Raw genomic sequence first — 19,712 nt, 5'->3', positions numbered from 1 at the left:
GACCCATGAGAGTTGTTTATGTAAGTTTCTAATCTGTCCTTTTTAGAGTCATTCTCCCTTTCCACTGGATTCCTGAAGCTCTGCCTAATGTTTGGCTGTGGCTCTCTTCATTTGAATCCATTCATTGGTGGGTCAAGCATCTCTGATGACTGATATGCTAGGCTTCTATCTGCAAATATAGTAAAATATCATAGAAGTATCAGGTGTGATCTCTCTCTTTCTCTCTCTCTCAGCATGGGTCTCAAACTGGATCAGTCCTTGGTTGGCAAACTCCCTCAATTTCTGCTCCATTTTTACCCTAGCACATCTTATAGGCAGGAGAGATTGTAGGCCAAAGGTTTTGTGCCTGGGTTAGTATCCCATTTGCTCCAATAGAAGTCTCACCTGGCTCCTATAGGTTTCTAGCTTGTCCCATAGATAGCACTCCCTGCTCCTATTTCGGTTGTCTCTTCCAATACAAACTTCTTCTCCCCAACCCAATCCCTCCTTTTTCTCATTCCACCTCCTTTCCCAGTCCCTTCCTTCCTTCCATCTCCTATATCTATTCTTTCTTCTTCTCTTAGTGAGAGTTGCATCCCCCCACCCCTTGAACGCTCCTTCTTACTTAGCTTCATTCAGTCTGGGGATTGTAGCAAGGCTCCCCTTTACTTTACATGCAATATCCACTTTTAACTGAGTGCATGCTATATTTGTCTTTGTGTGTCTGGGTTACCTCACTCAGGATGACCTTTTCTAGTTTCATCCACTTGCCTGCATATTTCATGATGTTGTGTTTCAATACTCCATTGTGTAAATGGACTATATTTTGGTTGATGAAGATCTTGGTTGATTCTGGCTATTACTAATAAAGCTGCTATTAACATAGTTGAGCCTTAACACCGGAAAACTACTGATCTCATCTGCATGCATTTCATTATTCTTTTTTTTTTTTGTTTGTTTGTTTTTGTTTTTCAAGGCAGGGTTTCTCTGTGTAGTCCTGGCTGTCCTGGAACTCACTCTGTAGACCAGGCTGGCCTCAAACTCAGAAATCTGCTTACCTCTGCCTCCCGAGTGCTGGGGATAAAGGCATGTGCCAACATGCCCGGATAGATTTCATTATTCTTAAAGGGAGGGAAGATGAGCTAGTAGATATGAATGAAGATCCATCAAATACAAGGAAAACAAAGACCGATGAGTATTCTCAGTTGTCCTATCATGCAAAATGTCTTGAGCTTATGTATCATAGGAGAAGAAAAATACATTTTAATTAGTGGGGGAGAGGGGGGAAGCAGCTCCAATTTCCTTATATTTTTTCCATGTCATAGAATAGAGAAATTCAAATGACAAAAAGAACTTCATGTATCAAATAGTAATAATTAAAAATTCTTAAATTAATCAACTTCTCTTTTTTTGTTTGCTTGTTTTAAAAGGTATTTGTTGTTGTTGTTGTTGTTTATTGGTGTGGGTAAAACATATCTCAATTTAATTTTTTTTCTTTCTTTGTTTGCTTTTTTTCTTTTTATTGAGTGCTTTGCTTTGTTTTACTGTACCTTGTTTTGTGTTTGACTGGCTGTCATCTTGTAGGGTTGGGGGTCCTGTATCCTCTCTGCCACAAGGCACGGCTGCTCAGGGAGGTGGGACACAGGAGTTAACACTGACTCCATGATGTCACAGGGGGTGGGGAGTGTTGGGCCATAGGGCAGCCCTGGGACAGGGGAAGCACAGTCTGAGGCATGGGACAGCTGGAGTTGCTTCAGGGTTCTCTGAGCCTGCAAGGAGGCCGAGGTCATCTGGTTTTCAGACTCTTGGACACTGAGGCACCGCATGATGCAGCAGAAGAGCTGAGAATGGAGTGGGGGGCCATAGGCTGGAACTAGCCCGGGCCCAGGGGAGGAAAGGGAGTAGCTCTGATTGGTCACATGGGGAGAGTCCTTGACTTGATGGTGACAGACCTGAGCTTGGTGGCAGTTGTGGCTGGGAGTGCAGAAAGCCTTTTATGGGAGATTAGACATTCTATAGGCAAAGGCCTTCTCCAAGGTTCCTCACAGCAGATCCCAATGAAAAGAGGCAGTCCATGGTTTTAAGGGATTTGTTGTCATGGTGGAAAGTGGATGAGTAAAACTGTGTCCCACTTCTAAGGGTGGACCTGAGGTTAAATAACTTTTTCAGGGAGGAGTGTCTGGAAACGAAAGCTTTTTGTCCATGCCCTTCAGGTCTGTAGGTACCTCATTAAAATGGAGATCTGTCTTGATCCACAGGTAATTTCTTTTGCATTTGGAGGGGATTGGGGCATTGCCCTTACATGACTGATGGCCCCAAATCTATGAGGGACTCCTACTAGTGACAGGGGTCTGGACCAGGGAACAGGCAAAAAGTCCTGCCTGGCCCTGCCTTCTCTTCGGGGTCTCCAGGGTTTTTAGCCTTAGCAGAACTGGCAATCAGGGTACCTTTCACAAACCCACATCATCTCTTTCGTAACTGATCTTTGCTGATGAGAAAACAGAGGTGGTGGTGGGTGGGAGTCGAGAGGTGGGAAGGAGAGGAGGGAGAGAAAACTGTTATGATGAAATATTATACAACCATTTTCTTCCTTTTTTCAATTTTTATTAGATATTTTCTTCATTTATATTTCAAATGCTATCCCAAAAGTCCCCTATACCCCCGACCCCTGCCCTGCTCCCCTACCCATCCAATCCCGCTTCTTGGCCCTGGCATTCCCCTGTACTGGGGCATATAAAGCTTGCAAGACCAAGGGGGCCTCTCCTCCCAGTGATAGCCGACTAGGCCATCTTCTGCTACATATGCAGCTAGAGCCACGAGCTCTGGGGATACTGGTTAGTTCATATGGTTGTTCCACCTATAGGGTTGCAGACCCCTTCAGCTCCTTGGGTACTTTCTCTAGCTCCTCCATTAGGGGCTGTGTGTTCCACCCTAATCCTGATACAGAAAATGTGGTACATTTACACAATGGAGTGCTACTCTGCTATTAAAAACAATGAATTTATGAAATTCTTGGGCAAATGGATGTATCTGGAGGATATCATCCTGAGTGAGGTAACCCAATCAACAAAAGAAGTCACTTGATATGCACTCACTGATAAGTGGATATTAGCCCAGAAACTTAGAATACCCAAGATAAAATTTGTAAAACACAAGGAAATCAAGAAGGAAGACCAACTCATCTAAACTTCATTCCTCCTTAGAATAGGGAACAAAACACCCATGGAAGGAGTTGCACAGACAAAGTTTGGAGTGAAGACAAAAGGATGGACCATCCAGAGACTACCCCACCCAGGAATCCATCCCATAATCAGCCACCAAATGCAGACGCTATTGCACACGTCAGCAAGATTTTGCTGAAAGGACCCTGATATAACTATTTTCTTAATAGATAAATATAAAACAATTACCCAAAAATAACTAAACAAGTGAGAGCGTCAGCCTAGATTTATTGCTAACTCGTAAGAATAGGACCCTGCCATTTTAATTATGAAACATCACATAACAAGAAATAAATGAAAGAAAATGGAAACAAATGTGAGTCCAAATTAGGTTTGGGGTCTATAAAGATGATTCTCTTAAAAACACATTTTGATTTCCATGGACAAATGAGTGTACCTGTATTCCATGTCCTCCATCATTTTTCATGAGTTTTTTTTTTTTAACCATGGGAATGAAGTTCATGTAAATATAAAATAGTACATGTTATACTTCATATTGCAAAATGAATTCATAAAGCCCATTGAAATGATCCTTTATATATGCCTCTCACTATGTAGCAAAAGCTGACTGGGCACACAACTTAGATGAAGCTGGACTCACAGTCTTATAGAATACCTGCCTCTTTCTCCAAAGTGCTAGGTGTACAACAACAGAATCAGCACATCTGAATGTTAAGAGTGAACATAATGTCTTATGTCACAACATCCCTCCCTCCCCTTGCCCTCCATCTCTTCTTACCTCTCTCTCTATGAGATTCAAATCTAATTATCTCTTCTTGATATAAGATAATATTATAAACCATACCAAGTGTTGTTTCATAGTCTAAATCAAGTGACTTTGCTTTGAAATACTCACAACCTACAGGGGAAAATAATGTTTGTTATATTCAAAGAATAAAATCATACTTTGTTTTCCATGTTAAAGAAATTTCATCTTCATTTTAAAAATGTATGTTTATTCTTTAATGTATTTTATTGGATATTTTATTTATTTACATTTTAAATGTTATCCCCTTTCTCTATTCCCATCCTTTCAGCTCCTTCAGTCATTCTCTAATCCAACTCCTCCACCGGGGACGGCACACTCAGTCCAATGGTTGGCTGTGAGTATTTGCCTCAGTGTGTGTCAGGGTCTGGTAATTTTTTTTGACAATCTACTCTTCATCCTCCTCTTGGTCTACCCTCTAACTGTTGCTCATCCCATTCCTCCTCCCGAAAAATGGCCTCCAACTCCTCTCTCCATGCCTTTCAGAGGGCAGTCATGCTAGGCTCCTATCTGTAAGCACACCATAGTATCAGTAATAGTGTCAGGCCTTGGAGCCTCCCCTTGAGCTGGATCCCAGTTTGAATCTGTGACTGGACCTCTTTTCTCTCAGGCTCTTCTCCATTTTTGTCCCTGCAGTTCTTTCTGACAGGAACAAAACCATTGATTTAACTGTCTCAAACGGTTACACTAAGAACAAGCAGACTTGCTCAAAAGGCAACTGGTCCAACCTAAAAAGAATCGTGCAAACTGACTTAAGTCCTCTGTGACTGGGAAACTTTAGCAGCTGTAAACACACAGTTTATTTTTAATGAACTATATCAGCAGTAGTACAGGGTACTAATAGAACACAAGCTAGTTTTAAGTACGTTGGAAGCTAAAGAGTTAATAAAACCGAGAGTTAAAGGATTAGAGAATGGAGTCTGTTGTTTGGAAAACAGTCATACAAGGCTAGTTTCACATCTTGTAATGTTATGTTCTGACATGAATCCTCGGGCAAATTATCTTCTGCTATATTTTTGAACTTATCAAAAAGAATACGTAAACCCATAAGCCTAAAACCTTCATGGGCACTTAATTTACTATGACAAAATGGCACTGAAGTGGCTCACACACATGCTATTATTCTGATCACAGAGACAAGGCTTAATTTCTGTAGCCATCCAACTCATGATTATTCTTGCCTTACAAATAAAATTGGGAATCAATATCAAATGGCATTTTGAGGTAATTGAGCTTATGTTTATTCCCCAAATGCTTGTTTTCCTTGCAATCTGCCAGACATCTGGAAAAAAAATGGGCAAACTAGCAACATCTTTGCAAAACTCTAAATAATAGTTGGACTTATGTTTCATTCTAAATCTTTCATTAAATTATTTCGATCCACAAACTCTATGCTGCATTTCTATTATTTTAATCAATTTTATTCTGTCCTTACAAACATAGACAAATGGGAATTGGAATGTGAGTGAAAAGAGCATAATTTTAGGATTGGAAGGGACTGGACATTTTTGGTCAGCTTCAATCTACAAAGCTAATAATTTCAGGTATAATAATTATGCATCTTTCTAATCCATGTGACATTTGTGGTTACATGTGGAAAGCATTTGCCTTATATAGTAAATATTCATGGCTTTCTCCTCAACAAAATATTTCTGTGAACTGAATCCTTACATTTAAATTGAGAAAGCAGATAAGGAATGCTGGGGTAGTGTATTTACTGTGTAGAATATTCTTTCAAGTTTTGCAGTGGGTAGAAAGAAATAAAATAGAGGGAAAGGGTTAAATAAAACTCTTTTTTTTAAATATAATTTACCCTGTATTTCCAATAAAACACATTTAAAAGCATATATTTTATGACATTTAAGTGTGAACACCAGAATGTAGACTACTGATTGCCAGTGTCTAAAATTGGGTAGAAGAGAAAAATATTTGAAGCAATGTATTATATCACTACTGTTCAGTAGATTTTAGTTTTATGATAATAGACATTGCATAATATAGACATATATGAAATAGTCACATAAGATACATATGCTTATTTTTAATACAGCATTTTAAATTTTTTGAAGTCAAAGTTAATGAGTAAGATGAATAAAGTTTATTTTGTTTCTCTGAGTAATGAATTTTTCTATACATTCTCTCACAATGTAAAAAACATCACTTTGATGTACATTAGAATTTAATATCTGTGAACATGCTTAATAAACATCCTTTCAAATGTTACATTTATTCACATATTCTCTTTATATATTTGGGTTATATGGAATAAGAATTATTAACACTACATAAAGTGAGGATGTTTTATAATAGTCCTACGATTTGGAGACTGATTATATTTTGTATAAATTCATATTATTGAATTTAGTCCCATCTGATTTTCTTACTCCATAAATGCATGTAACATATATGCATAAATAAAACTGGTGCTATCAACCAGAAGAGGAAAAAAAAAACATCATAACTTCCATACTGTGCTTGGAGGATATCTAAAAACTGAAGCTACATACATTATTTGCTAAGAAATATCTCATATTATAAACACTTTGCAAAGAGGTTCCAAGATAATGTGAAAAATGAGACACATCTTGAAGTATATACAAAAATGCTTTCATGAAAGCGTACATGTTAGCACTCATTACCAGAGCAAACAATTCTGTTTCAGTAATGGGTTAACCACGTGACAGATACTTTAGCTGGTGCTCAGCGGTATTTATGCATTTATTAGCATCAGACTATTTCTAAAACTGAAACTATTCCCTGCAGTGTGTTTGTCATTGCAAAATTTCAGATTCTCTCCCTTTTCCCTCCAAAATTCCATGGTGAATATGCGACCAAGACAACCCAACTCATCTTCCTCCCTGTTTAAAATCCATAGGCAGTGAGTGAAATTTCTTCTCTGACAATGACCAACCAGAGAGGCCCTCTTACTCCTGCTCTGCACCCAAGACAATCATCTGATATATTTCTGTGGCCGTTTGTTCTCAGGTGGACTCTAAGTGTGTCTCTCTTGCCAATTACAATTTCAATTCACTGTCATTTTGCTTCTTTCAAACATGTACTAGGATTATAAATGTGCTTAGATTGACCTCTCTCTGTTTGTAAGGATCCAAATTATTCAAGTCTAAAAAAAATTTAAGCAGAGAATTGGCAGGCATCTTAAAATGATTTTATAAGATTAATGCACTTGCATGCCTCCCCACTAACACACATAAAATGTAATATATTTGTGTAAAGTAATGAGCCCATTGTAAGTTTCAAGTAAAAGTTAGTTTCATTTTCAATTTATACCAGATGTAAATAGAAACACTGGAAAGCAATATGTGTTAAATTATATTTAACTGAAAAATTTAACAAGATCATAGCTAAACTAATCATAAACTCTATAACAAAGCTAAACAATTCTTCTAGAAGGTCCTCCAACTTCCTACTTCCCTAGGTTGCCTGTTTCCATTCTTTCTGCTGGCCCTCGGGGTTTCAGTCTTGTCCCTCCCCTAATACATGATCATGTTCTACTCTTCCCCTACCTGTTGTTTTTTCCAACCAGGTCCCTGCCCATGCCCCTGCTTTCTACTATTCTCAAATAGGACTAACAGTGTTTCATCAGCAGTGAAGGCTTAGCAGCTGATAATCATTAGAAAAGATACAAAGCATTAACTGTTTTCTGTACTAAGAAAGTTAATAGTTACATTAACATAACCATAAAATAACATAATAACAGATTATGTTCCTTCATATGCATGTTTTGCCAGAATGTCAATTGACTTCAAATAAGATCCAGATTGGAATGAAAAAGAATAAAGTCAGCTTTAATTTTTTTCAATGTAACTCTTCCCATCACAAGTATATTTCTGATATATATTGCTGATCAGTGTTCATTGTATCTCTATCAACACTGGGAAAGAACAACAGCATAGTTTTCCATCAAATGATAGAAGGGTAATGCAAATGTGGTATGTTTAAATAATATAATACAATTCAACTAGGAGAAAAGGTAAGATTTTGAAATTTGCGGGTTTTTCATCAGAGCTGGCAATAATTTTTTGACTGAGGTAATCCAGACTCGGAAATATAAATGTCACATGTTTCAGACTCCTGTGGATACAGTTTTGAATCTTTAGATATGTCCATTTCTATTAGAAAATCCACAGAGCCAAGTGATTGGTAAGGGCTATGAGATCAGGCCTGCCAATGGACAGGAGATGAAATATGGAGTTATAACAGGGGAAAACAGAAAAAAATGAAGTAAGAGTTAACAGACTTAGTGTGGCCAATCTCAGTAGAAGAAGAATATCAGAAATGGATAACTAATACTAACGAGTTTTAAAAACATCATATGAAACCAAATCTGAAACTTCTTAAAGCACACACACACACACACACACACACACACACACATACACACACAAAGGGTATGAATACAACTGTAACTCTGTAATGGTTGACAATATCTCTGCTAGATATCCAGGTGTAGCAAATAAGTCAGTACCAGGAATGTGTTACCTCTTGAAAAGATTTCAAGGTCGCTAAAATGGATATATTTTAAGGGTCAGTATAGCAACTAACTGAAAATACCCGGGGTTAATTTTCTAATATTTCTTAGAAAATGGAACATTTTCTCCTGTTGTGTGTGTGTATGTATACATGTGTATACATATGTGTGTGTGTTTTCCTTAATGTAAGTTCAAGTAAGTTCAGAAAGAAAACACATAGCATTTAGTAGGACAATCAGAAAAGTCACCATTATTGAATTTGTTTACTGGATATACTCAGAATAAAATAAATATTCAATATCCTTCCTGAAATGAGAGATGACCACATTCTTTTTATTCAATAAAGGGGGAAACCGAGATATGTTTGAGTTGCTTTTTGCTGTGTTACTCTAACAGAACAATAGACTGGTTTTTCTCATAGAACCATGCCCTATATTCCTTCAGGTTCTCAGCCACATCAGCACTATGAGGAATGTATTCCATCTCAGAGATCGTGCCCTATATCCAACCGCAGAGTGGTTGGTTACTGCCACAATCTTTGAGCCATTATTGTAGAATTGTATTGTACAGGCAGTCCTAAATAATAAATGTACTTTTAGAAGTATAAACATCCTCAATTTCGAGTTGTATTAAGACCTATAATAAAAAAGTCAGTATTTCTTTTGAAGTAAAAAGAGAAATATTGATCAATCAAATCAAATTGAAGGCACAGACATAAATCCAAATCCCTCTGGACATTTGATTTTGACAAACAAGCACAATACCCAGTTGTGTTTTTTTTTTTTTTTTAAGAAAGCATCTTCAACAAATGGTACTGATCAAATGTGATGATAGTATAAAAATAGACCTATATTTGTCACCCTGTACAAAGCTCAACTCCCAATGATAATGTGCCTCAGTAAAGCTAAACACCTTTTATATGATAGAAGAGAAAGTAGTAATAGACTTTAAAAAAATGAAAACAGGACCAAAAGGATGTTTAAAATAACTGTATTACATTAAGAAACACATATTTTTACATTGTTATTTACTAAGGCACTAGGAAAATATATATTAGGCATGATTTTCTTATTTTCCTAAAATCAAAAGTCATACAAAGCCATGGATTTCCATAAATCAAGAGCTCTCTTTATTGGAGTCAAGACTATTCTTAGATCTTTTTCAGAGAGGTTTTAATGGTAGTGACTCACAGAGAGCTGGGAAAAAAAAAACAATGGACCATCTAGCTACCTGCGTGGGGCTCATGGGCTATTCAACTCAGTATATAAATTTTTTTATATCCATAAAAATGGAATAATTCGATTTGTTGCTGTGCTTTCATTATAGAAAAGCCACTTGGGAAAGGTTTTTATGATAGGTAACTTCTTTAACTCGCAGAGTCAATCCAGGAGCACTTTGTCACGCTGCCCAGAGTTGTTCTCTTCTAGTCTGTTCCAGGGGCTTTTCCTTTCTGGGCTGCCTGTCTGCTGCTCTGTGTGATGGCAATGCACACAGAGCCTAGCTTCACTTGTTAGCAGAAGTCATCTGCCAGAGCCATTTTTTCCATTGCACCTAAAGGAAAACCAAACACTCAATATGCCTATATTCCCTATAAGAATAAGAGACATTTTTCAAAGCTCTAGACAACATGCCCCTGATGATTTTAAGCTAGACCTGTAATATTTTGTGAGCATTCCAGAACAATTTTTTTCAGTGACTACAATTTCAATAGATGCACCAGATCTGCCTCTCAGTTCCCCAACCAAACAATAAGAAACTGAATGTCAACTGAAACAAGTAAGTATAACATAAGATTATCTCTTTGTTTCAGGCTTAGGTGAAATAACATTTGTAAATTCTCAAGCCTAAATGGACATAACAAGAGGAAACTCATTTTCACAGTGGGTAGTAGGAAGTGCTACTCAGATTGTGTGGTGTTTGAGCATTTTTTAAGCTGTAATTTTATCGTCAGCTAGTTTGAAAATCTTTATAACTTTACTTTTATAATATCTAGCAGTGTGCCATAAGAACGAACTGATATTGACACCAGTAATGCAGCCAGAAGCCAAGTTCACTGGGTTCTTATTATAGATTCTGAAGTTTTGTATCCACTCTTCGTGATTCTGCTCAGGACATTTTGAATCTGAAGTTTAGTGATGTGAATTATTGTCCACTACTTGGAGATCATTCTTGAGTCTAAGTTATCCAATGATTAAAAGGCTTCTGATTCTTTTTTAACTATAACTCACCTGTGAATCACTATTTTTCTTTTCTCACTTAGCAAATCCATTCTGTATGGTAAAACTGTTTGCATGACCAAACAAGTCTACATCCAAATAAAAACATATTCTGTGGAATTAGGGGTAGATTTTAACCTATTTCTTAAAGGAACAATATCTTGCTTCTGTGAATGACCCCACATATATTGCCATATTGGGAGCACTAATTAGACGCTGTGGGTTAGTTTTAAAAGGACAGGAATATCCGATGTAAATTGGGAAAAGGACACTTTGGAAGACAAAAATCATAGGGGATGATGAATAATGGATATTAGTAACTGATATTATATACATGTATGAAATTTTCAAAATGAAAATACAATGCATTATACTTAAGACTCAGTCAAAGCCTTACTATTATTTATTATAAATTTACAAAAGAGCAAACAAGAAGTAACCACATTGAAATAATCATTCACTAGCTTATATTATGAGATATAGACTGTAACTTGACTCTTCAGCTTACATTTTTGTACTCGGCTGATTGGCAATTGAATTCAGGACAGTCGTATCTCTTTCTTCCTGTCACTTGGATTACAAATGTTAGTGTTAAGTCTGGGCAGAGCTCACGGGGCTGCTGGCCTCGCTGGAGTCCCAAGAGGACATGCTCAGTTGTGTGTCCTGGGTTGGTGCAAGGCCTCCTGGGAGGCAGTTGAGGCTGTGGGGTGGAGAGAAGTTATGTCAATCCAGAATTGTAGATGGCAGTGTGGTCACTTTTTTTCTTTTTAAAAATGGGTATGTTACAGTCATCTATAAGATGGAACACAGGGCCCCCAATAGAGGAGCTAGAGAAAGTACCCAAGGAGCTGAAGGGGTCTGCAACCCTATAGGTGGAACAACAATATGAACTAACCAGTACCCCTAGAGCTCGTGTCTTTAGCTGCATATGTAGCAGAAGATGGCCTAGTAGGCCATCACTGGGAATTGAGGCCCCTTGGTATTGCAAACTTTATATGCCCCAGTACAGGGGAATGCCAGGGCCAAAAAGTGGGACTGGGTGGGTAGGGTATCAGAGCAGTGGGAGGGTATAGGAAATTTTTGGAATAGCATTTGAAATGTATATAAAGAAAATATCTAATTTAAACAATTAAAAATGGGTATGTTTGGAAAACTTTACTTCAAAATCTGAATAAATACTGATATGTTGGTCATATAATCAAATATTCATATAAATTGATTATATATCTTATACTTTATCACACTTAAACAGTATATTAACACCTTATGTCTAATGTCAACAATGTAAGGATATTGTGGACTACCCTAGTTTCTTGAAGCAGCATATTCTTACGTATTGTTGTTCTACTGTTCATCTCAGTTGGCAGCTTTCCTGCAACACTGAAGGCTACACTGATACTTAGTTCCTAATGAGTTATCTTAATGGGATTCTATACACTACTACTAAATTATATTACCTCCATGTAAACCATGACGTGCTCTGATTGGTCAATGGAAATAAAAAGATTTTAACTATACTTTGAACTTGGCTGCTTTATGAAAATTCAAAGACATAACACAGCATAAAATTGCTGCTAAAATAAAAACAGCATCTGTTTAATTGTAAAGAATAATAATATAGGTCTTGATTTATTTGCTAATTTAAGGTTGTATTTGATTATCTGATTAATAAATGTGTAAATATGTCTTCTAAAGTGTAAATGTCTCTCCAAAATCAACACACTGGAGACTGCATCCCCACTGTAATAGCTATTTGGAAGTACTCCCTGGAAGCTAGAAATGGGAAGTTTGCCTTCAACAACAAAATCATTCTGGTTCCTTCTTGACTTTGCAGCCTCTATACCCTGAAGCCAAGAAGTGCTGCTTTAGCAGTTCAGGGATATGGCAATCAGCCGTAGCAGTCAAAATCAAGACAGTGTTCTTTACTGCTAGTTGGACAAGAACGTTGAAACCAGTGAATGCTCTCTTTTCTGCCACTGACAAGCTCACTTCTCATAGCAAATTCTTCCTATGTAAATATGTTCAGCACAGAGTAGACTGCATTATGACCACATTATGTTTGCAATCAGCACTAAAACTTGCTAAAACCTTCCTCATCCCCTACATCTGCACCTTCATAAGCAAAGAAGTGAGGACAATGAGAAAGCAGAAATTACAGACTCAGTTATTTGATCCCTGAAAATTCTGACAAAATGGGAAGTAGCATCTATTTAACTTTATGTCCTCAAGTAAAAAAAGAAAGAAAAAAAAAGGAAAATAATACAACATGTTCTTCATATGTCACAGACTTTAGATGATGGAGATCATAACTAAAATGTATTGAAAATACTTTCCTAAGCAAAGCAGGTAAAAATTCACTTAAAATAAACAACTGAAGTAAAATTCAACTCAACATCAGGCCATTGTACGAAAGAATTTCATAGTGGAGGCTCTGGTTTGTATAACATTTTCAGGCAGGTAAAGCCAATTTACTTCATGAAAATAATCAAATTCCACGATTAGTGAGGGGATAAGATGCCACATTCTCAAACATTGGGTTTTTTTTGTTTGTTTTTTTTGGTTTTTTTTTTGGTTTGGGTTTTGTTTTGTTTGCTTGCTTACTTGTTTTTTTTTTTTTATCACAGTAAAAACTATTGAGTCCATTTAAGCATTTTTTTATGTTCAATGTTCAAGCTGTCCACTTGGAATTGGACAATTCATGGAAGTTCTTTCAGGCATTTACTTGACTTATCTAGGGGTGGGACTATGTGAAATTTCCCATATCCACATTGGCATATCAATTGGTAATGAATGGCATTAAGGCAGGTCTACTTTGGCAGCTATGTTGCCAAAGGATACTACCTACTAGCAGGTGTCTTGGGCCTCTAGTTCTTACAATCTCTTCACCACCACTTCCTGGATGTGTACATACATGTATGCATATAGATACATGCACACATACTTATGCATATGTAAAATTAATAAGGAAGAGATAGGAATTTGGGAAGGAGAATGAGGACAAGCGATGAGCTGAAGGATGGAGGAAAGGGTGTAGAGATCAGATGTTCATGTATGAAGTTAACAATGAAAGTATTATTGAAGAAATTAAACTGGCCTTGAGAAATGGATCAGCAATTCGAAAGAGTACTGAATGCTCTTAACGAAGATCTGGCTTTAATCCCACACACCTAAATAGTGACTTGCAACCATCTGTATCTCCAGTCCCACGATATCTGATGTCTTTTTGCATTTTTCATTGTTCATGGGTAAGGGGCATGCACTTAATGCACAGACACACATGTAAGTAAATGACTAGATATAGACATAGATATATAGATAAATATGACTAATTATATGTGGATATACACAATGTACTGAAAATGTCACATTTCAATTTAAATAGATCCCTTGTAAGCACAATTTCTCTTCTCACTTGAAAACTTTCCTATGTCTCGTTTTTCTGCTGAGCATTTGTAAGATTTATTAATTTTCATTTTATGTGTATGAGTGTTTGAAAGCCTAAAAGCATGTAGGCCACATGCATTTATATTGTTCATGGGGGACAGAAGATTACATCTGGTAACATGGATCTGTGAAACTTTATTTATGTTCTGATATCTGATCTTGGGTCCTCTCTAAGTGCAGCATGTATTTTTAACAACTTTGCCATCTCTCTAAAGATTCCTCTGATTTGCTTTTTCTAAATAGACACAGTTCATTTATTGCTGCTAGTGGTTCATGGGTTTGGGGCCATCAACTGGGGATAGCCTTTCAGGAGTGTCATTCCCTTAAGAAAGAGACTCTTTCCCCCAGCACCCTTGTCAATGTCTCAACAGAGAGTTTAAGCCAAATCTTGGTTCCCACCAACAGCCTCATGAACTATATTCAGAAGAGAAGGTTTATTGCTCTATTTCTTAAAGATATCCTTTCATGTGTGGAGTCGTATATTTGGCATTTCACAGCCTGTAAATCAAAATCCTTGAGGGACTATAGCTGTCCCAGACCAGCGTAGTGATTTGGAATGTTGCGAAGCTCACTGAAGGGGCAGTTCTCTTCTGCACTGGCAGTTTGCCGTGTCATCAATCTTGCTCAGCTGCGCAGCAAGACAATTTACCTGGACAAGACTACATAAAGGATAGCAAAAGGTTATTGTTAGGTTATGAAGTTTTCTGACAACAACAATATGCCAGGGCTTAGATGAGAGCAAAGCATACCTGAATTCGAGATTTGCTGTGTAATATTCTCTTCTAAGTACGTCTATCAGAAAATTGTGTTTGAACATCTCTTAGGAACACAATGTGAAATATAACTAGTCCACACATAAGTGCTTTTATAATGTTTTCAAATGTAATTATACTGCAGTGTGGGTTACAAGGACAAGCTAATACCAACCGTCATGCCAAACATATAGGAATATTGCCACATTATTCTTAGAAACAAGTACCTAGCTCAGGTCAGTCCAATTGGAGCTTGAAATATTATTGGGCATTCATTCCACAACAGAGCAAATGAATTTTAATCAGACTCATAGCTCAATATTTTGTATTTATAGAATCAATTTAAAAGGAAAAAAATGTTTACCATGTCTTCTAGATGGCCCAGAAAGTAAAATCATATTTTTTACAAGAGTGACTGAGTTTAAAGCAAAAATTTCAAGGGAAAGGCAAGACCAACTCTCTTATATGATCTCTACCTACACAGTCAGTGACACATGCACATCTATACTGATACACAGTCCTCTCTGTCTGTCTGTCTGCCTGCCTGGCTGTCTGTCTCTCCGACATTTGTTCCTCTTGCTCATTCTACTCTGTTGCCTCTCTCTTTATCTTGCCCAAAACAGCCACACAATAAATAAAAATAAATGAGTAGTATTACAATATACCAATGATCTCCTTCCCTAATATTTTCATTCTCATAGTACTCTTAGAAAAATCAGGTCTGCTTGGAGCAACAGTTGCCGGTCTCTTTTCTGCAAGGTGGGCTCCATAAAAGTTGTCAAGAATAATATCTAATTTAAAAGATAACAAGTGAGATTCAGAAGGTGGCAAGAGGGTAAAACTGTCTACTATGCACGGAAGCGATGGTGATCCAGGACAAGAATGAGTACAACACACCCGAATAGGATGATAGTTCCTGTAACTAACAGAGATATCATCTGCCAGATTGCATATAGAAGAGGTTTGGATCATCTGTGCCATGTATGCCCATGAACTTCCAAAATATGGTGTGAAAGTTGGCCTGACACATTATGCTGCAGCCTATTGAACTGGCCTGCTGCTGGCCTGCAGGCTTCTAAATAGGTTTGGCATGGACAAAATCTATGAAGGCCAAGTGGAGGTGAATGGATGTGAATACAATGTGGAAAGCATTGAAGGTCAGCCTGGTGCCTTCACTTGCTATCTGGATGCAGGTCTTGCTGGAACTACAACTGGCAATAAAGTTTTTGGGGTCCGCAGGGGAGCTGTGGATATGCTACACACACTCCAGTAAAGTCTGCTTGGCAGGCCAAGAGGCCTGAAAGCACTCACAAGGCAAAGAGTTTCAAGGAAACTCAACCTCCTGGAACCTTGGCATTCTCATAACCTGTATACTCACACCCTAGCCCCGTGTAAGTCTGGTGTATGGATGCACGTGCTCTCATTTAGTGTTAATTTATTATAAGTGCCTTTAAAGATTGAATTCTGACATAGCTAAGCCTTTGCCTGTGTTCCAACATCCCAGAAAATCCTTGAAGCCAACAAACTTGGAATTCAGTAGGAATTCAGTAAGAATGTTACCTATTCAGTAACATTCAAATTTACTTCTAGTAGAGACCTTGAAACTAATTAGGCATTACAAAGAAAGGAGCCAGAATATCTTGGGGCTGGTCTGCAGAGTGTTTACTTGGAACAATAGCCAGTCTTACCCAGACAAGGGAATTCACAATGGCCCAGCTAATAGGTGGGTTTACCATGAAAGAGTTAGGGAATCCCCCTGAGACAAGTTCCTTCACTAGGCCTAAAAGAAACAACATAATAAGGCATTTACTAAAACCCCTGCTGGTGAGCTTAACAATAAACTAGCATTACATCTGGCTTCCTTCTTATTGGCAGGGGCCTGTCCCCCCCCCCCCCCCCCCCCCCGCCTTCTTTTGATGTATACATTCCTTTTGTATTGTGTCACTGTAACTCAGCGGATGTATCTCACCTGGTTTCTTGTCACTCTTCTGTATAAAAAGTATGATGCTCATGCCCATGAACTTCCAAATATGAAGTTGAAAATTTACATTCAGATTTTACATAATCTCGTGTCTTGCTTCTATGTGTCATTCATTTGCCAACTCCTTGTCCACCTGCAACTAGAGATCCATTCTGCGCAGACAGGGACCAAAAAGGGTCTGCGGCATGGATGGAGGGTTGTCTATCCCTTGTAGTGCCAAACGGTTCCCTGATTATGACTCTGAAAGCAAGGAGTTCAATGCAGAGGTACATTGTAAGCACATCGTGGGTCAGGACAAGGTAGACTACATGCGCTACCTAATGGAGGAAGATGAAGTTACATATAAGAAACTGTTCTCTTGGTACATCACGAACAATAACTCCAGACATGATGGAGGAAATGTATAAGAAAGCTCATGCTGTTATCCAAGAGAATCCAGTCTATGAGAAGAAACCTAAGAGAGAAGTGAAGAAGAGGTGGAATAGACCCCAAACATCTTGCCCAGAAGAAACACCAGGTTGCTCAAAAGAAGCCAAGCTTTCTCAGAGCTCAGGAACTGGCTGCTGAAATCTAAAGCAATTTTCTATGATTTTTTTTCATAAAGAAAATAAACATTGATCAAGAACAAAAAGAAATGTTGATAATGACAAAATAAATTTATATTATATGTTGTAAACCCTTGCTACCTCTGCGGTACATTGCCATATGCAAATATTACAGAGCTCTCTTAAAAATGTGTATCTCTGGGGGTACTGATTAGTTCATATTGTTCCACCTATAGGGTTGCAGACCCCTTCAGCTCTTTGGTACTTTCTTTAGCTTCTACATTGGGGGCCCTGTGTTCCATCCTATAGATGACTGTGAGCACCCACTTCTGTATTTGCCAGGCACTGGCAAAGCTTCAGAGGAGACAGCTATATCAGGGTCCTTTCAGCAAAATCTTGCTGGCTTGTGTAATAGTGTCTGCATTTGGTGGCTGATTATGGGAAGGACCCCCAGGTGGGGCAGTCTCTGGATGGCCCATTCTTTAGTCTTAGCTCCAAACTTTGTCTCTGCAACTCCTTCCATGGATATTTTGTTCCCTATTCTAAGGAGGAATGAAGTATCCACACATTGGTCTTCCCTCTTCTTGATTTTCTTGTGTTTTGGAAGTTGTATCTTGGGTATTCTAGGTTTCTGGGCTAATATCCACTTATCAGTGAGTGCATATGAAGTGACTTCTTTTGTGATTGGGTTACCTCATGCAGGATGATGCCCTCCAGATACATCAATTTGTCTAAGAATTTAATAAATTCATTGTTTTTAATAGCTGAGTAGTACTCCATTATATAAATGTAGCGCATTTTCTGTATCCATTTCTCTGTTGAGGGACATCTGGGTTCTTTCCAGCTTCTGGCTATTATACATAGGGCTGCTATGAACATAGTGGAGCATGTGTCCTTATTACCAGTTGGAACACCTTCTGGGTATATGCCCAGGAGAGGTATTAACTCATGTCTCTAGCTGCATATATAGCAGAAGATGGCCTAATTGGCCATCATTGGGAAGAGAGGTCCCTTGGTCTAGCAAACTTTATATGCCCCAGAACAGGGGAAAGCCAGGGTCAAGAAGTGGGAGTGAGTGGGTACAGGTGCAGGGCAAGGGGAGGGTATAGTGGACTTTTGGGATAGCATTTAAATATAAATGAAGAAAATATCTAATAAAAAATGTGTATCTCTTTTAGAAAGTGAGTGTGAAACAAAAATCAAATTTGAGATGTTTGTGAAAATCCAATGGAAGATGAAATATTTGTGCTTGTAGCTGAAAAAGCGTTAAATTGCCTATAATGTCTGTATGACAGTTCTGTCTTTATTCGTGATGCTTAATGTGTTGGAGTTTATAGCTTAGTCTTTCTCATTTCTTTTGCAAAATATTTTAGTAATTAATTTATCTAATGATCATTGATAATATTTTATTTCAAATTAAATTATAATAATTTAGTGTTTTATCTCATGGCATTTGTATTAGTTTTTGTGTGGTAATTTATCATAATCTCAAAATTCAAAAACATACTTATGAAAACTTGTATCATAATTTCCTTTTTCTAGTTTCTGATTAGATCAACACAATAGAAGCAATATCAATTTTCTGAAAAAAAAATATATAATGAATTGAAAACTATATCTACTCACTCAAAATGGAAATCCTGTAGTTAATCTAGACATGCAAGAACAAATGTATGAATTACATAACATAGCATATATAAATGACCTCTGTTAATAACATTTGTATAGAATTAAGTATTTATTCATGAATGAATAACATTCTGAATATCTGACAACAGACTGCTTTTATTTTTGCTTCTATACTTTCTGTTTTACTTTTTGACTTAGAAAGAGACAGCAAGAGAGAATTAGAGATAGAACGAGAGAGAGGGAGAGAGGAGCAGAGACACAGAGAAAGACAGAGCATTTGTGTGTGTGTGTGTGTGTGTGTCTGTGTGTGTGTGTCTCTGTGTGTGTGTGTGTCTCTGTGTGTGTGTCTGTGTGTGTTGGCTATGCATGCTCATAGCAGTTTATTTACATTTGCAAGTATACCTGCAAATATGTGTGCTCATTATTGTGGAAGCATTAGGTTGACATTTGTAATTTTTCTTGTCACTTTGCCTTTTTTTAAGACAGTTTCTCTCTTTTTGAACATGGAGCTAAATAATATAGCTAGGCAGCTACAGGGTCCTACCTATTGTGCTTCCCAAGCAATGTGGCTGAAAATGACAAGGATTCACATGGGTGTAGGAACACAGGCTTCTTCTTGATGTTTAGCAAGGTACTTTGCCCTCCAAAGGAAGTTTTTCATATTTGCATCTGTTATTTGTACAATATAG

At 37.6% G+C, this 19,712-nt stretch overlaps 1 protein-coding gene and 1 pseudogene across 2 annotated transcripts in view; both read left to right on the top strand.

The window, feature by feature from the left end:
- Window positions 1–17,423, top strand: part of LOC110310764 (large ribosomal subunit protein uL18-like) — a 31,341-nt pseudogene extending 13,918 nt beyond the window's left edge.
- Window positions 1–19,712, top strand: part of Cdh18 (cadherin 18) — a 917,427-nt gene that overhangs the window by 366,816 nt on the left and 530,899 nt on the right. The window contains exon 1 of one of the 2 annotated variants that reach the window (XM_085831363.1): window positions 4,251–4,303. The exons of the other annotated variant lie outside the window; for it this stretch is intronic. The gene's annotated coding sequence lies outside the window, so the exon portion shown is untranslated. Of the gene's footprint in view, window positions 1–4,250; window positions 4,304–19,712 lie in introns of those variants that run through there. 2 annotated transcript variants of the gene reach the window in all.

The sequence above is a fragment of the Mus caroli genome, unplaced genomic scaffold, assembly GCF_978045245.1.
Source record: "Mus caroli unplaced genomic scaffold, Mus_caroli_1 scaffold_16, whole genome shotgun sequence".
Classification (NCBI taxonomy): domain Eukaryota; kingdom Metazoa; phylum Chordata; class Mammalia; order Rodentia; family Muridae; genus Mus; species Mus caroli.
Note: the sequence above shows the minus strand (reverse complement) of the source record. Positions and strands in the feature narration are given on the sequence as shown.